We start from the raw sequence: 12070 nt of genomic DNA, 5'->3' as shown, positions 1-12070 counted from the left end.
CAAAAGCACCCTTTAAAAGCAATGCTCTGTCACTTCCTATTGTTCATTTCAGCATTCAAAATGCTGGATAAATGTTACAGGGTATAATGGACGTGCCATTTATTAGCATTTAATGTGAAAGATGTGTATATCCTATACAGTTTACAGTCAAATACCTTAGGAGAAAAGTAAAGTATTGCTCGCCAAAGAAAAAGACCTAATTTGTATCAAATTCATAAGCTAGTACATCAGATATATTTCTGCAAAAATGATACCTTATGTCATCTACTGAATTGGATTTGTCAGGCACTGAACTAAGTCAGGTATATCATCCACAACATCACATACATCATTCCTAGTAGCAAATAAATCACCTACTGAATTGAATGTATCTCTAGTTTAAGAAGACCTATAATAAGCTGATTGTATTTCCATTCACATGTTTGGCTGGATATGGATTTGGCTGTTTGTTAAAGATGTACATCCCTTATAAATTAAATGCCTGACATGCATCTGACATAACATTTGCTGAAATATCCATGCTAAGAACAGAACCAATTGTATGAGCAGCTGAATTGCATGCATCAACTTACTACAGCAATCACATCTGACACATTCGCTTTCTAGAAGACAAAAATCTGACAGTGAAACCACTGTCAGAAAAAGTTTAGGTGAGCAACAGCACTACAGCAAGAACTATTAGTTATAGCTGACAATGTGGCTTCAGACATACAGCAGTTTGGCATGGGGATCAGGCATGCACCAAAGAAGATTCGTCACCATGAGAAGAAAAGGCGTAGAGGAGACAGTCAAATGTTTTTCATATGTGAAGATCTTCCTTGCTTTTGTCTGGATCACTGATAAAAGACTCCTCCAATTCTGTTGTGCCTGTCTCTACCTTAAATTTTGCTGCTTTCTTTATGATTGTGTCTTTTCCCATCGGTTCATGTAACACTCAAGGTATGGGAATAGATACAAATATAGCATCCAACCTCTGCAGTTATAAGCTGGGCCAGGGAATGTTTCCAACCTTGCTATTTTGGTTGACCACCTGCATTTTAAGTAATCAGGGAAAGTGACATGCATTGGAAATGACTGTGTTTTATTTAAAAGAAAGCTTGCAGGACATGAGGGGAGGCGGGTAAATCTGCTATCTGAAAGAAGTGCTTCCCTAGGAAAAAAAAAAACAAAAAAAAACAAACTAAGAGATTAATTATGTCTTTCCCTGAGGAGTTGGAATGGCATTTCCCCTGCTGCAGAACTGTGGGTGAGCTCTGCCCAGAGTAGAAATATTGTTGAAAAACAAGTTCAGGTGGAGGCATACAGGCAGAGAGGGATAGTATCTTTCTAGATGAATGTGATTAGGATGCCAGGAGGCTTATGAATAAAAACTGTGGTAAGTGAAGAAGAACAGCTAAAAAGCGAAGGCGAATGTTGGTATGGTGTAACATGCATGGGGTAGCCTTTATCAGATGTTAGTGACATATTGTGTTTCCAGGGTGAATAATTGTAGAAAACATTTAATGTTTTCTTAAAGAAACAACAAACCTGTTCATTATCACTGCCTAGCACAGGACATACACCACATGAGTTGCATGTAATTTGTATACTGGATTATATTCTTATATTCTTACTTACCATGCTGGATTTACAGCAGCTCAGCTATTACTGCAAACCTTGAAGATTATTGTACTCTTTAATTCATCTCTAAGAATGGCAGGCTGGAAGACCAATAACAAAGCTGTGCATGAACCATATCAAATAACCCCTCCCTACTTTTCTTTTTTTATCTTCCACAGTTCTACAGCGGCCTAAGAAATTCCGATCAGCATGCAGCAGCACTACGTGCACCTGGAAGCACAAGCCTGCAAGTTCTGACTCCTCCTGGGTATTTCATGGAGGTACTTCAATATATTGACAGTTTAGGTCCTTTTGGAATGGTGGCACAACTCAGATTAAGGTGTTACCGTTATGTTTTTCACAAGCATTACAGGCCTTTATTTTCCCACCTCTGTTTCATTTTATTTATTTCCGCTGTATAAAAGACAAAGAAAACTACATTGTGTTATAATGTCTTTTTCATTCACCCTGATATCCCACCATTTTATCATCTACCCTTTTATCTGCAAACCTTCAGTCATGTTTTATTACCTATAGCAATGAAATTGGATGTGGTAAATTATTAGAGACTTATTGAAGAGGTGTCAAAACTATTGAAATAATAAAAAAAAAAATTTCTTTTGAATTCACTTCAATCATTTTCATATGGAAAATAAATGAATATTTTTCTTGGAGGTATTCAGTATAAACCTTGCTTTATACTCGTTGTGTAAAACACAATTGGCATTGCTATTTCATTATTATTTTCCTTAAACAAAAAGCTGCTTATAGAAGGATAGAAAGAGTACTGAATCTTCAACAGAGATATTTGAAGATTATCCTAACATTTTCCATAATTCCATTGCTGAAAACTGAACTCCATATCTCAAAAGGAAATGAAGAGTATTCTTATTCTGATTTGCAACATTCTTCTGTGTTTTTTTAATTTTTCTAAGAAATAGTTGGTTTTGCCTTTAAATGCCACTGTTGAAATCTTTGATGCTTTAAAAAGGTGCTAATGCAATTTTGTATTTCCTTGTAACAGAGACTCTGCAAGCTGTATCTGCTGTCCCAGGTTCAGCATGGATTTTCTTCTGTTCTTGTGAAATCTTACGTAATATAGATTGTCAAACTCAAATTGTGCTGAGTTTGTAAATAGCTTGTCACCAAACGGGATTACATACACACAAAGAGCTCTACTTTAGCTATCCATAATGTTTGTGATGCCTGTGATAAGATACAAGCTCCTGCTATCCTTATTCTGTATTTTTCTACATTAACACAAATTAAAAAGAAGTAAGTTAGACTTTTTATTTTTATGAGGAATTGCCAGCTCTGAGTCTGGAGCTGACATTGCACCTTTTAGGTCAGTAAATAGGAATGTCTTTTACAGACATTCATTCAGGGCAAAAAGCCATTTCTAACCTCAAGGACAGAAGACTGCACTTGATAGTACATCTGATCCAGCACCAGATGACACTTTGCATTGTCCCACCAGAACTATGGTATCTCTGGAGATAGAATAGGATGTTCTACCATGATCCAAATTTTTCCCCAAATCCTACAGATGAAAGTCTGGCTAAGCATCACACAGAGGTGGGAGAAGACTGAGGAGAGCAAAATTTCAAAGTCAGTGTTTATATTATATCTGCACTGTCTATGAATATCATGTGGATATATGCCAGTTGCTGTACGTATGTACATGGAGATTTGCCTGTACAGATAAATTTTCTCATATATGCACCGTATTAGGCTTACAGAAAAATGAATACATACAAAACCTTGGAAGTTTGATGTGCTTTTTAAAATTGACATAAATGAGTATAAACGACTAACATTTTATTTCATTTTTGCCTAAACATGCAAATTTAGATATTTTGCCAACAAAATAATAAATTTGGAAGAATACTTATAAGCTATTTAGATTCTTGATTAATTCCATGTTATCATTTTTAATCTCTCATGTATTTTTGTCTTTCAAAGTAACTATTTTTTATTAATTCATTATCCAATATGTATTCAGGTAACCATCCACTGGAAAGAGTAAAAGTAATGCATTCTCTTTACAGACCTGTGTTTTGCTGCTGACATCGGTGGCACATCAAATTAAAAACAAGGCAAGGATTTTTTGGCCTGCATTCCCTAAGAATGGAGATATAAACTAAAAATCAATATTTCTCTAAAGGAAAAAGGTAAAAATAATAGGTAAAAAAAGCTAAAGGCCTGGCCGTATTCTCAGCTATACTCCATAACTAAACAATTTCTAATTTAAAAGCAACTGGGGGGATAATTTTAGAGGTGATTAAAATTTCAGGGAAAGGTTTATTTCTTTTTTCTTCCTATTTAGTCCAAAGCTGGTATATTTGTTCTAGCTTTAGGCTGACCTTTAGAAATTCTACAAGTAAATATAGAGTTTGTGTGAAATGGTTGGCCTCTTGAGGAAATTCCTAAGACAAATCTTCTTTTTGCAACATATCCTTGGAGTAGCCGCCAATCCTAGAACCAACTTCTGTATATAATTATTTAGCATTTGCCAAAATAGAATAATGAATATAAATGTCTATTATAGAAAGCTCAGAGTTTGAAGACGTTCTCCCAGGTGTTTTTATGACAAATGGGAACAGGCAAGCTCAGGCCAGGTTCACTGATGTGAAATTATAATATTTTATGACTGTATCAAACGTTTATTGCTTTGTTTCCTATGTATAAATAATAAAATTGTTATGATGGTAATTAAAAAAGGGTAAAGGAAGGGTGCAGAATATGCCCTATCTTACAGTTAGTGCAATTCTGCTGTCAGTGTTCCCAAAATTCAGAGGGAGAGTACTTGGTCATAGACATCCAGACTGAAGGTCTGAAGTCCATCTTTCATTTAATTCTGTTACTGCAGCATTTCTGCCCTTTGTGGAGTATGTAGTAGATTGGAGTTGGGCTAGGTTTGTGCAGAGATGGATAGGTAGGAAGAAACAACAAGATCGTCACAAGGAATAATGCATACCAAATTTCACAGCAGACCCTAAGCAGCTTGGCAGTAATGTGGAATTCAGTTTTCAATGCCTTAGGGTGGTAGGCAAGAAGATGCAGAAATGATATTGGCTTTAACTGGACCAGATATGTGCCTTTGGAACAAAACCTGGCAGAATGATTGAAGGCTCAACAGTGTATTGCTGAAATTGTCCCTCTAATTTAGATGTTGAAGAACTAGCTCAACTCTTTGGGGCACTGAGTTCAGAACATATAATAAAGGTATAGCTATATTGTCTTTATTGAATTTTACACCTAAAGCAAGAAATGAGAGCTGAACTTCCTCTCTTATTCTCATTACAGCTGAGCGGACAGCTTGCAATGTGTGTGCCTGACAAATTTTTAATGTTTAAGGTATTTCCACACACAGGTGGATATTCTCTTGAATATGCTGGCTATTCACAGTTTTATCTTCTTTATTCAGATGTTTGATATGTAAAATCCAACATTTGTATGTTAAGGTTGGCCACAAAGAAGGTGGAGTTTTTATATGTATCTTATCTACCCCCTTCCCTTCCTTTCCAAGCAATATTTGTGTCATTTCAGTTATATATCAGCCTCCATAAAGGAAAATCACACTTTGGCAGGGAAAAGGAAGAAGTGTTTCCTGAGCTGATATCACTAGTGTCTGCATAAGGATTATTTCAGTGTCTTCTCAGTCTTCTGTAGGGTCCCACATCATAGTTAACCTAGAAATGTTTTTAGCATATGACTAGGCTGACCATTCAAGAAGGATTCTGGATTTTGCTAGGGCAGTCCCAGACTGAGGTGAATAATCAGGAATACTAAGTTATTGGGTGATGTTAAAATACTTTTTATATTAATAAGCCAATTATATTATTTCATAGAATTTTCAAAGGACTATGACTTCAACCCCAAGAGGCTTATTATTTGATTCTGAATGGAATTAAAGCCTAGTAAAAGCAAGCAATACACAAAATTCTATTTATCAGATTACAGGTTTTCTCAGTGTGGGTTGGGTGCATGTTTTCCTTTTTCTGGGAGTCAGTAATGCAAAAAGGTTGTGGTATTGTCCTCCTTTACATAAATAAGATTTGCTCTCTTCCTTTGATAAATGCCTTTCATAAGAAGAAAAATGTGTCTGTAACATCCAGCTAGGTTTCCAAAAAGTTCTAACCAAAGGTCAGAAGATGACCTTCAAAATTTAAATAGATTAAGAGCAAACATGCGTATAGAGAAAACTACTTGTTATGAGTGACAAGGAACTGAAATGATTCTTCTTCTGAATACCCAAAGGTAGATTTTTTTCCTGAAGTATTTACATATAATGCCTTTTTCGTGTTAAAAAATATAGACTTTGTAGTGCTGTTGAAATAGCAGTCCCTAGGATATCCATATTCAATATGACTAACTCATAAATCCAGAGTATGGTAAGTGTAGGATGGCTGCTAGATTTATTCATGCTAAAGCCCTTAAAAAATGTAAAAATTTAAAAAAAGAGAGAAGAGGGCAAGAATTATGAGATTTGGAAGGAATGGATATTCTCCTCTATATAAGAAGATGGACAAAAAATCCCAGGACATGATGAATAATGAATTAAGAGCTTGAAGAGCAGATCTAAAAGTTTGAGGACTCAATTGAAAGAGAGTAAAAAAGAGAGGTCCTATTACATTGTCATCTGGATAATCTATGAGATAGATGCTTAGCCACCAGATGCGGGAAGCCATTGGTCTAAGAATCATGATGAATTAATTTGGATAAACTAAAACGTTGTTTTCAGCTGATGAAATTTGTACTGATTTAAAAAAAAAAAAAGTCAAGAAAGTATCACGGAAAAGTACAGAAAAGAACAATGAAAATGATCAGAGGTAGGAAACAACTAAGCAAAATAAGATTGCAAAGACTGAGTCAGCTTTTCAGGAAAAGCTGGATAAAATGACATGCTATATACAAATATAAGTGGTGTCAAGAAAATTAATCACATGTTCCTTTTTCTACTATAACTGGATAAGGGAACCCCACAGGACAGACATAGACTTACTATGCATGAGAGTCGAAATACAACTTCTAAATTAGAACTCTCCAAAATAGCTGTAGTCTGGAAAAGAATAGCATTCAATTCCTATACGGTACCATTATCTTCAGTGCATCTATTAGTCTTTTTTAGAAACAGAATATTGGGTTAGATGGCACTTTGCTGGGATTCGGATGATTTAAACAAGAGTTCATAAATACTCATAAAGAGTATTTTAATTAATTTTTTCTTTACATAATTTTCAGCTGCATAAATTTCCATGCAGAAGTTTACATCTCTCAGCACAGTGGTATTCATGCATCATTCATCATAAAAGTCATCTTTGCTTCTTTTATCCTCCATCTTCCATTCCTTAGAAAAAGAATGAAAAAATGTTAACAATTTTACATGAAGTTCTGTATGCACAAACAGTGGTGTCAAAAAAGCCATACTGTCTGCATATTTGAAATGACATCTGATATTGGTCCAGTTTCAAAAAGTTTAATCTTATCGTAAGAAAGCCAAGTAGGGGAAACTTTTAGGAAAAATGTCTTGCAACAGCCAGAATTACTAGAAATTATAGAATGAGACTTATGAAAATAATAAGTTTAATGTAAATTTATCCCTATTTGACAAAGCACTGAAAACTAGTTGGCCATCTCAACATGCTGTTAAAAAACAGGAGAAATACTTTCACAAGCTCAGGTCTACAACAATAATATACTTGACAATAAAAGTGAAACTAAATGGTACATTCATCTTTCCAAATTGCTGTAAATAGTGATTTGTATTTCCTTAATGTAGTAAAAAAGGTAGGAAAAACTTACAAACATAAAAGCATTTATTTTATGAGTGGACACGTGTTACTATAAGCAGTTCATAAACTTTTTCCACATTTCTTCCATTTGTAAGCCTGTAGTAACAAATCCAACTGAATGGAGATAAACTATATTGCATTTATATTCTTATCCAGTTTTATGAAGCACTAAAAAAGACAAAACACTTTCTCTAATCAAACATCCAAGTGGCTACCGGGAATTGCATTACTCCTAAAAAGTACAAAGAAAAACATGTGTTCAGTAATATAGAGAATTGTGGTAACTCCTACGATGTGGTGGAATGACATTTAATTAAAAAAAGGTATTGGGCACAATTCTTCACTTAGATTTAATTACTTACACCAGGGAAAGTGTTGTTAAATACATATGTATTTTATACCTCTTTTGAGTGGGTACAGAAGGGTACTCCCTGCTACAAAGGAACACAAGTGCGTTCATCTCCACAACTCAGTTTAGTGGGGATTTTGTCACTGGCTTTAGCAATGACATTGACTTTAACAGACCTGCAGAATTAGATCCCAGACTGGCTGTATGCAATGCAGATATCTTCTGGGTAGCCAGTGGCTTCTGCCTTGGTCTAGGCTGAGTCCAAAAGAAAAGGACGGTAGGTAGCTAAGTCCCATACTGACTAAACGCCCACATCTGCACATTTGCTGACTTCTGCTCTGTCTCTTCTGAACAGAATGTTGTTCTTTTGTTAAAAAAATTTCAAGAGGTAATGCTAGTTAGGAACAACACATGGCCATCCTGCACCACAGGCGCAACTGCTTTTTCTCAAGGCTGGGGACTAACCTTCAGAACTAGAGGTGTTGTCCCATCTTCGTACAGGCTGCCTGTTCCCACCCATGACTAGTTCTGTCCAGCTACCCTGAAACATGCAGCCTCCCACACCTGCTCAGCCTCTCCTGGCACTGACATTGTCCCTTCCCCGTTGGATAGGTGCGTGCTTACCCTTGAGTTATTTGTGGAGGAAAAGCTGAATTGTTGCCATCTGCATTTCATTAGAACTGACGTTTGCAATCATGATTTTTTCCAAATACTGCAGCTTAAAGTAATTGACTAAGCAGGTTTATGACAAGGGAGCAAAAAAATCTTTGGGACTCATAACACTCTAACACTTCCAACACTAATAATGTTTTCTTTAAAAGAAAAAAAAAAAAAAAAAGAAACCCAAACCTATATCCTACTGGCTTTATGAAGCTAGTCTTGCTTCTTGTTAACACTATGAATTCGCTAAAGGAAGCCTTCCAGAATTTGAGATATCACCTTGTGGCAAATTATAATTAGCTCTGCATTATTTACAACATGTGATTAGATACCAAGAGATTTTTCAAAGGTAGCATAAAAAGTTACAATGAAGGTGATAATGATTCTTTTGGAGAGATATTCTTTTGTTCATTTCAGCATCCTCATAAATGTTTAAAGAATATAAATTAGGCATCCAAGCCAATTAATTTGTCTGTTTCTCATCTTCAGTGATGTATTTTAATTATACTTTCATGCCTCTAAGCTTCAGAATGGAAGACAGCATGCACCGATCACAGAAAACAAAACCTGTAAAAGTCCGAAAGGATAATGGAAAAAATTCCAGTTTTGTGCCTTAGACTCATCCCATATAATTTTGTAAATATGGAAAAAGTGGTTTAAGTCTTAAACAGCTATAATTTGGTGAGGCATGTAAAGCTCATATAATTTGGTTGAACTGTGTATTTGGTTCATCTTGAATGTTACACACTTAATTTACTCTATGAAATAAAACCGATACATGATCCATTTTGTACTACAATACACAGGCTTAATTAATTTGTGGTCTAGAAGATGTCCTGAATAATACAAATCAATTTCCTGTTTTTCAAGTCTATTTACTCCTCACAATTCAATCCTTTGTCTGGTTTTGATCTTAAAGTATGCCTAATATTTAAGGCATACAACTGCAGAACATTTTTGAAACGCCAAACCTTGAAATGGAGCTTGGGTGCATGAAGAAGTTCATTATTTATTACAAGTAAGATCCCAACCTAGCTATTATTAAGAATTTTTCTGATAGTGAAAAAAACACAAACAAAAAGACAGCTAGACAGGAAAGGAAAAACAAGCAAGCTATCCTCCTTCCCACAATGAGACCCTCCCTCCAACACCTGTTTTTTTGGATATATTCCCTGGCAAATCTATCCTAAAATCCCTATCTATTTTAGAACTGATGGTAGTACAGGTAAATGATTATAAAAACATCTATTAAGGAGTAGTGTTGTGGTTCCATCCTGTAAATCTCTACCTGATGCTCAAATGTTTTCTGTCTCATCTGATTCAACTATTTTCCTGAGCATTATGTGTTTTTATTTAGTGTTCTGTGAATGATTTCCTTCTGCAGCAGAAATCTTCATGTACAATTCCAAATTGAAGAACCTGAAGAACATTAGGTGCGGTTGTAACAAACACCTGTAACTTGAAAAAATGTGAAATACTTCATTTGGTTTAGATCGTTTATATTTGAGAGAAATCTTTTTTTTTTTTTTTTTTCCCCCACTCCTGCCAGGTTGTGTTTAGGGGAATTTTGGAAGTGGAATGTCTAGACAAATTCCAACCCTTTCTGATGCCTCTCCAAGATGTTAGAGACGTTATAAATGGGGTAGTCAACAGAATTGTTCTCTCCCTCCCCTCAGAACTTACATGGGAGAGAAATAAGACAAATACTTACCACCTAAACACACAAATACAAGAAAGGTGAGTGTTGTGATTTAGCCTCAGACGGCACAAAGAACTACATGCCGCTCACTCGGGCCTTCCCAATACAGGAAGAATCAGAAGAAAAAGGCTAAACTCTTGGGTTGAGACAAAGGCAGTTTAACAGAACAGCAAAGGGAACAAGCAAACAACAATAACACAGATAGAGGAATATACAAACACCATTACAGAACCACCGCTCACCGACTGGACACAGACGCCCCAGTCTGCTCCAAGCAGCAACTTCCTGCCACCTCCCACTGCAGCTCAGGATGGGCATGGCTCACATGGCATGGAATACCTCTCCTGGGGAGAATTAACCCTATCCAAGCCGGAATCAGGACAGTGAGTAAGAAGAATGAAAGGGTGGTGTAGTCATGGACAGTACTATGGTAAAATGACGGCTTATTTTGCTAAGCCATCAGTCTTCATCAGCATAGAAGTCACATTAAGTCATACATTGAGTAGAAGAGTAAACATTTGTATTTAGGTTTTGCTTTTCAGCACTTTAAGTGCATAAAAGTGCCTTTAAAAAGTATATATGTAGTCCACTTCCTCCCTACTTTGCAGCCTTTTGATATCAGGGTAGGAAATAATTGTCAGTGTAACTAAACTGACCTGTGTAGCCCTATTGGGTTTTCATACAGTTGTCGATTGAGTTGTTGCCCTGATGATCAATCCTGTTGGTGTAATCTCTTTGCTGTACGTATGTGCCCTTCTCATATTTTAATTCAAGGGATCCCATGTCAATAAGTATTTGCTGCCAATTAATTAACCTACTTACCAGTTTATGAGCAACTTGCTCATAAATGAACAGGGGAAATCCCTAAATTCCAAGTTCATTGAGGGGACGAAACCTAAACTGAACTCTGGATTCACATTTTGCCTACTGGAACTTGTTTCTAGTTCTCTGCAAAACCAGTCTTGCCATTGAAAGACTAGGCAGAAAATTAGATGCTGTGGATGGCCTAATTGCCATCTCTGCTGCTAGAGGCCATTCCTGCTATAAGAAACAACTATTGTGTGGCTCTGCATCATGCATCCAGGCTTTTTAGCCGTCTTATCTATTCTCACTATCAAGCTGAAATTTGTGTTTCTTCCCATCTGTTTGTATCCTGGGAGGCTGGGGAAGGAGGTGGAGAGAATTGAGCTAGTGCTGTGTAATTTCCCATGCTGGAGCTAGGTATCCTGTTGAAAGGGTATCTTATTTATAAATTTATTAACTCATAATAAATAAATTATATTTATATATAACTATCTATGATTTATATGTGATTTATATAACCTCCCTGCGTCTTTCAAAGATTCATTGCTTTGAACAATTTCCAAGACGACAGACTCCATTCTTTGACTTTGGTCTAATGGCCAGGAGGTTGCGTTGCAGGAAGCTCATGGGAGAGTGAATCCTATTCAGGAGTGGGACTCATGGCAACTAAATTTGCAGGGAAAGGGCATAGTAAATAAGAGAAAAGTAAATAGAAAAAAAAAAATAAAGGCCTACCAACAGGCCTGCCTTCATATTTTTCACATGGAACAAAATATTTAATTAACGTATGTTGTCAGGCATTCTACAGATGCAATTACTCATTCTATAAATAGGAAAGTGATGTAGAAAAGGTCATTGTTAAGAAATGGTGCAATAAGCAGGTCTCTTGTTTTGGATCCTCATAGAAAAATGAAGCTTCAGTCACTGGGGAGCCTAGAAAAAATTTTAGCTAAACTTAGGCACCATAAGCTGTATTTATGTTCCAAATAGGGTGGCTTTTTTTACCCCTCTTAAAATCATAACATTTGTGCAATTCTGCCTGGACATTGACATTATGTGCCTCTAGGCATGATTTAAACACCAGTAGATAAACAGACTGAGACCTGTGGGCTATTTTTTAAGAGAAAATTTCATATAGTTTTCCATTATGAACTTTTCAATAAT

Source organism: Rissa tridactyla, chromosome 2, assembly GCF_028500815.1.
Source record: "Rissa tridactyla isolate bRisTri1 chromosome 2, bRisTri1.patW.cur.20221130, whole genome shotgun sequence".
Lineage (NCBI taxonomy): Eukaryota > Metazoa > Chordata > Aves > Charadriiformes > Laridae > Rissa > Rissa tridactyla.
This window is presented reverse-complemented; position numbering follows the sequence as displayed.